At 35.1% G+C, this 7,051-nt stretch overlaps 1 pseudogene; it reads right to left on the bottom strand.

Moving 5' to 3' along the window:
* Positions 1–1,298: 1,298 nt before the first annotated feature.
* LOC107811277 (LOB domain-containing protein 1-like) lies at positions 1,299–2,982 on the bottom strand (annotated as a pseudogene).
* Between the last annotated feature and the right edge of the window lie 4,069 nt (positions 2,983–7,051).

The raw sequence follows: 7,051 nt of genomic DNA, 5'->3' as shown, positions 1-7,051 counted from the left end.
TGCAATCCGTGCTCTAATAGGCAGCAACTCAAATGTACTCAAATATGGAAAACTGACTCAAATGGGAGAACCGTTCCACAAGCTCAACAAGTACCACCACAACCGCAATTCTATGAACCCATCATACATAGTAGAACCAAGACCCACTAATCTAACACAAAGGATCACATCCCAACATAACTCTGCTACAGTGCGTCACCTTATCCAAATGCCAGTCCATATGAAATAGCTCAAGCCACAATGCACAAAATCAATAACCACACATAATTCGGCATCAAGTACACGAAGTGCATGACTATAACCATGGAGGAACGGTTAACACCATATACCACAAATAGGAAAGACCATAACCAAGGCGCAATAAACCATTCAACACCCCAATAACCATCTCGCTCAGATTCCGCTATAAGGCCCAATCAGAACCGCATCATGTGTGCATATAACTAACAAATTGCAACTCCTTGTAGCATGGAAGAGAAACACATTAAACTTATCAGAACAAGGACAAGCTCAATGCTAACCGGATGACACGCCCCTCAACACTAGCAGTTCTGAGGCAACGAATCAGACTTAGTGTAGAGTACACATCCTCCTTGGGCCTACCAATCGCCCCCCAAATCAACTATGGTCATCCCCAAATAGATAAATTTCCCTCCAAAAGTCCACGTTGACCTAACCATAACACATACTACCATCAGGCTAACATTGGCCGCATCTTCACAGTCCACAACCACAAAACAATCTACTTCTGAGAACTCCTAGTCTCGAAATCTATATAACGCACGAATCATCATAGATGATCCCAACTCCACCACCCGAATGTCTAAAACATATCTGGACATCAGCAGTCGATCAATCAGGCAAGTACCGTAATTCCAATGAAGCATCCGTAATTCAATTTAATGTTTGCTAGTAAGCTATTAGGTGACCAAAAAGTTTGGCTTAATTAGATTCAATAATGTGAAGTGGGAAAGGACTATAAGACTTAGAAGAATACATATAAGAAAGTCATCTATCTTCTCACATAAACAAACATTATAAAGATAACATGGCGGGAACAAGTTACAAGACTAAAAAAAAATCCAACCAGACATAGACTCACATCTATAATATATATCCAGATCTCGTTCATATTATATTACAATTTTGTTATCTTTCCACTATAATCTGCTAGGAGTACTTAAAATCGGCTCATACATATGACAACAGAAACAGAGCCATGCAAACGACTCCGGTTCACTAGATTCAATTGAGTCCAATATTTTTGTATACATAGTGTATATATCTATGAGAAATTTCTAAAATTTAATAAATATTAAATTCTAAACCTATAATTTCAGAAGTGTAATGAATTCAATGGTAAAAGTTAAAAGGTTGAATCCATCAGATTTAAATAGTAGATCTTTTGATGAGCATATATCGTCCTTTTAATTAATCATGTCCAGAGAGGCTGATCCCATAATAACCCAAAATTGTTGTTCTGATCATCTAGGAAACTCATGCTACTTTGAAAGGTGCCATGTATAGTATTACTAGTGAACTTGTCCAGAGGTTGTTCGGGTGATGCGGGTGGAGATTGGTCCATTTCCATGTAAAGAAAGCCATGAGGTTAGCTTGTTGGCACTGCATATTGACAACCTCAGCTTGTGCTTTGGCTAATTGTGCTTGGAGCTCATTTACTTGCTTTTGAAGTTGACAAATTGCACCAGCAGAACCATAAACTGGATCCCTCATTCTAGCGTTAGCCTCGTACACCATACTGCTCACTGCATCTGCTCTTTGAGTTTCCGGTAATTCCTAATCAAAATTGAAAAATAATAAGTAGTACTAATTAGATTTCATCATTAGGTCAATAGGAAGAATATTTGGTCCAAAACCATTGATTGTCCGAACAACTAATGGAATTGTGAGAGAGAAAATATATTTGTCACAATAAGACATGAGTAGTTGGTAGCGATATGCCTGGTCCTTTTTTTTTTTTTTGGGAAATTAAATAAAAGATGAAACTATAGCTACATGGAAAAGAAAGTAAGGGGGATCATCAAAATAGGAAAAAATATATTCTGTTATAATTAATAAAGCAATGTGGTTGTTGCTTCTCATTATAGTATATCCAAAGGATTTGAATGTATGTTGGCCTTAAAATCAATTCCCTCCTCTAGACTAAAAGAAGAGCAATATTATTGGGGGTTCACTATCAAATTCTGGCTGTTTGGCTAGGCTCTTATTTTCCACTTGGAACTACCATAAATACTACTTAATAATCTCACCTAATTGGTTATCCGGGCATTAAACTCAATCATATTAAAACATGTCTCCTTTATTTGCCTACTTGCATTTTGACCCAAAAATAAAAAAAAACCGATACTATACAGTAACTAAATATTCAAAAAGATAAAAAAAGGTAAAACTGGAATTAAAAACACAAACAGAGTGATTGTAAACTTGCTTCTCGAGTAAAATATATTGGAAGTTTACCGTTTAGTGAAAAATATTATAGGAAGTATATTAACGTGACTTAAAAATCTCATCTAGTTGAATTACAAAGGTAATATAAGTGGGAAATTGAATTAATATAGTAGAAAAGAGGAACAAGAAGTAACAAGTGCAAAGATATATACCTGCAAGAACTTGATAATATTGCTTGCGCCAAAGACACGATGAGCAGTGGTGAATTTGAAGGGGTCATTGGGAGGAAAATAAGGTGCTAACACACATTTCTCTGCGCATCTCCGCCGTAATATCTTACAGGCAGCACAAGGTGTGACCACCACCCGCGGCGGAGATGGTGAGTTACGTGACGGCGATATGGAGCAAGGAGACAGCGGTGTTGTGGTAGTGGTGACTGTTCTGTTGCTTGACTCCATGTTTTCTTTGTAGAAGTTTACGTGCAAGGAATAAAGCAGAGAAAGAGGAGAGAAGTAGGGGTGTTCTAAAACAGAGTGAGTGAAGTGAATATATATAAGCCCAAAATAAAGGTGAGGAGGTGGAGAAAAGAGGGAGCTAAAAGAGATGACATCTTAATTAGTAATATGGCAAACTTTTTTAAGTAAAAAACCTTTGTTATTAGATTTTTGCATTGTTATTTTGGTTTTACCTATGACTTGTCACTTACAATCTTTTATCAGGTAACAATTCATATTTGTATTATAAAAGTTATTGTAATTATCTTCTTTTTTTTATCTAATAATATAAATCTTCTTGACAACTTTAATGCATAAAGAAGATACTCACATTTTTTTTATTGGTTGAGTGACTGTGACCATCTACCGCTCTCACAACTACTAATTCTAGTTTTTATTTTCATCCACAACTAATCCTAGTTTTTTTTCCACCCACAACTAATCCTAGTTGAGTTACCTATCTTTGGCTCTCTTTTTTCCTGTATGTCAAAACTACTCATAGGACCAGCTTTGAATTTGCTTTAGCCATTTTTAGAGAGTTAAGTACTACATTATCGAATTAGGGGTTAATTGAAAGGTAATTGTAAACTTATTCACAAACATTTGATAAAGTGGTTTTCAAGGAATCATCGAAACACGAAGTGCACATTAAGACAAAAATTTCTCCAGCTTTCCTGGACTTAAAAGTCGCACTAGAAGTCAAACTATATGAGTCTAACTTAGAAAATACATTAGCTACTTAGAAAACTTTGGGTCTTTTGGCTTCTAATTATATGACGAGTAAAATGCGCTCAAATTAGATCATATCAGCCACAGTTCACAATTTAAAAACTAACTTATCATCTTGCAATTAAGCCACCTGTAACAATAATTTTGATACCAAAAAGCGCCATAAGAACAACTGGAGTAATTCTATTTCAAAATTTTGTTCCTTAAGAATTTTAGTGAAGCGTGTTTATTATTGAACTATCTAATACAGTGAATGCATTTATATTTTATTCGTGTACGTAATACAAACTAATTTCTCAATCTAATCACTCGATGTTACTGCAAGAACTTTGTTAAATATGTAAATATTTGTTCGCGGGGGAATTAACACTATTGAAATTGTAAAATTGAAGATTAAATGTGTCCAATCGAAGATCATTAGAATCAAAACTAAAGTTACTCAATTTTGTAACCTAGGAAGATAGGTCATATTGATATCATGTTGGCTTTATAGGTTGATATCATTAAGGAATTCGGTTCATATTTTCTTCTACTCTAACCACCATTACATTACGTGTCTAAAAATGGAGAATGATAGAAAGAGATATCATAGGTTAAAGTTGATGGTTGTTAAGGTGGTAGAAAAATGTCATCTCGTTTGGCACATGTATTAGAAACGCCATTTTTCAGCTGTCTTTGGCTGAAAAGTTGATTTTTATTTTATTAATTTCCTTTCCTATTTTATGTTTCATTTTATGTACGTGTACAAATCAATATTTCAAGTTTAATTTAAAAGTACGAGCACCAGTACATACAAAGATATGTCACTAATCTTATATCATTTCAATGAAGAATTTACGTTTTAATAGATCTTTTAACCTTTTTGATTCATTCCATATATTACTTAGTAATAGTAATGTAGATGTAAACCTGAAAATTAAACGACAGAATGGTCAAGATTATAATTATAACACAAACGGATGACCAAACAGAAGGGGACCAAATGCTCCTTTAGATACAGAGGCGTATCTGGGGGTAGCAAGTGGGCCGGTCCCGGGCCTAAACGGGCCAAATGGGCCGGTCCAAACGGCCTCGTTCCCGGTCTCGGGCCGGTCCCAAATTAAACGGGCCAAACGGTCCCCGACCAAATAGTTTTTTTGTAGGGACCGGCCCTAGACCGGGACCGGGACCGGGATCGTTTGGTCCTGGACTAAATGGTCCCGGCCCGCGGGCTAAATGGGCTAAGTGGGCAATGCTTTAGAGACAAAAGGATGTTAAAAAAAATATCTAAGGCAATGCTTTATAAATTTTATTTTTATTTAACATCCGGGAGCCCGGGGCAGTGGGGGAGGAACATATTGAGCACTAGATTCGTCACTCTTGGATTTTTTCTTATTTTTACCAAAACGTTTTTTTAAGGAAGCCATCTTAATTAATAAAGTAATAGAAAATAAATAAAACAAACAACTTGTTGAAAATTGATTATCGTTGAAGACTTCAATTCACCAACTTCACAATTATTTCACAAATTGTAACAATAAAGTAAGCAATAGTAGCAATTATAGAAGAAAATTAGAGAGAAATTGTGATAGATTGATGATTTTGTAAGAAAAATGAAAGAATGAAGGGGTATTTATAGTTGAAAATAGAGAAAAAGTGTAATTATAAAATGTTTGGGGTTAAAAACAAAGTTGGAGGGGGAGGGGGGAGGGGGTTAAATGGCTATTTTTGACAACTCAACGGCTATATTTTAAATTTAAAAAAAAATTAAAAATGTTAACCGTTGGGACCGTTTGGCCCGCTAAGGGACCGGTCCGGTCCCAGTCCCTGGCGGGCCAAATGGTCTCGGGCCTAGCGGGCCCAAAGCATAGGACCGGCCCAAGCCCATTAAAATCTATCCTAACAGTCCTGGCCCGTTTGGCCCGCGGTCCAGGGCCGGTTCGGAGCCTGGACCGGCCCACTTGCCAGCCTTAGGCGTATCTATGGGTTGAAACATCGTGCACCTGAATTTATGCTCCTCTCTATATACCATGTATAATAATGTTATATTTCTTAAAAATTGCTTAAATATACATGTGTGCACCCAAGCTCAAAGAGTCATATGGTTCAATAATTATTGGGTGTACCTTTACAGGTGAAGTCAGAGGTTCTCAGTTTGCAGGCATGTCTAGTGTCCCTTCTTGTGTTTTAATTAAGTATTTTTTTCTTTTTTTTTCAATTTGGTTTATTCACTCAAAATCTCCAAATCTAACACTTGAAATCCTTGATCTCCCTTTTATCATTGCAAATTTGTATAATTAAAACTAATAGCAATTGGATGGCGGAGCATGATTCGATGATCTTAGCATTTTTTATATGGAGTATAGGCATACATGTTAAAAATTATTAACTTATAAGAAAATTTTTAATTTTAACCTATAATTTTTAAATTGTAATAGATTCATTCTAAGAACCTGAAAGTTGAACCCGCCAAATATAAATTCTAAATTCAACTTTTTTGTAATAGAGCAGCAATCTTCTTGAAATTTTGAATCCGACTCTATTTAGACTAATGTCATCTTTCGTACTTAATAGGAATATCTCCTTTTCAGCTCTCTTTAGTTCCAGAATGGCGTGCGGCATATGGCACTCGGCTAATATTTTCTCTCTTTTTTTCTTTCTTATATGTAGCACGACTTGTCAAAGCCACCATTATTCAATGTCATAGCTCAATATGTTTCTAAAATTTTCCTTATATAAAGTAATATTTCATCAAATATATCATAACCTTAAATATATGCTATGGAAGGAGGTCTAGAAATTAAAGAAAAAGAAACAAGAAAGAGATACGCATATAGCTTAAATTTTTTGAATATTCAGTCCAAATCTTTAAAGAAATGAGTGGAATATATTAAATGGCTCGATCCAGAAATTCATAAAATCACTTTGAAACATTTACTGATTTACATACCTGATGTGGATGATATTGTATAGTAAAGGTGTACAAGTCGAATCGGAAAATCGCCCCAAATCGAAAAGTCAAACCAAACCGATTAAAATATCCGATTAGATTTGGTTTGGTTTGGTTGCTATTGAGTAAAAAAATCCAAACTAAACCGACATACAAATATATAATTTTTATATATACTTTTAAGACTTTTCATAGAATTTTCTTTAAAAAATGTCTAGAAATTGTGATGACCCAAAAGGTCATCTTATATTTTAGAACTCGAATTTGCGCTCTTAAATATTAAAAATCTCATTTGTATCTTTTTCGATTTGCGTGCACAGTCCGGGCAGGTTTTCGAAAAGTTATTATGTTGAAAATTGATGAAAATAAAAATTTATGCCTTAAAAGTTGATTTTTATTGACTTTGGTCAATATTTTTGGTAAACAGGCTCGAATCCATACTTTGATGGTCCTGATAGGTCCGTATCGAATTATGGGACCTGGGCATATG

Source organism: Nicotiana tabacum, unplaced genomic scaffold, assembly GCF_000715075.1.
Source record: "Nicotiana tabacum cultivar K326 unplaced genomic scaffold, ASM71507v2 Un00128, whole genome shotgun sequence".
In the NCBI taxonomy this organism is placed as follows: Eukaryota; Viridiplantae; Streptophyta; class Magnoliopsida; order Solanales; family Solanaceae; genus Nicotiana; species Nicotiana tabacum.
Note: the sequence above shows the minus strand (reverse complement) of the source record. Positions and strands in the feature narration are given on the sequence as shown.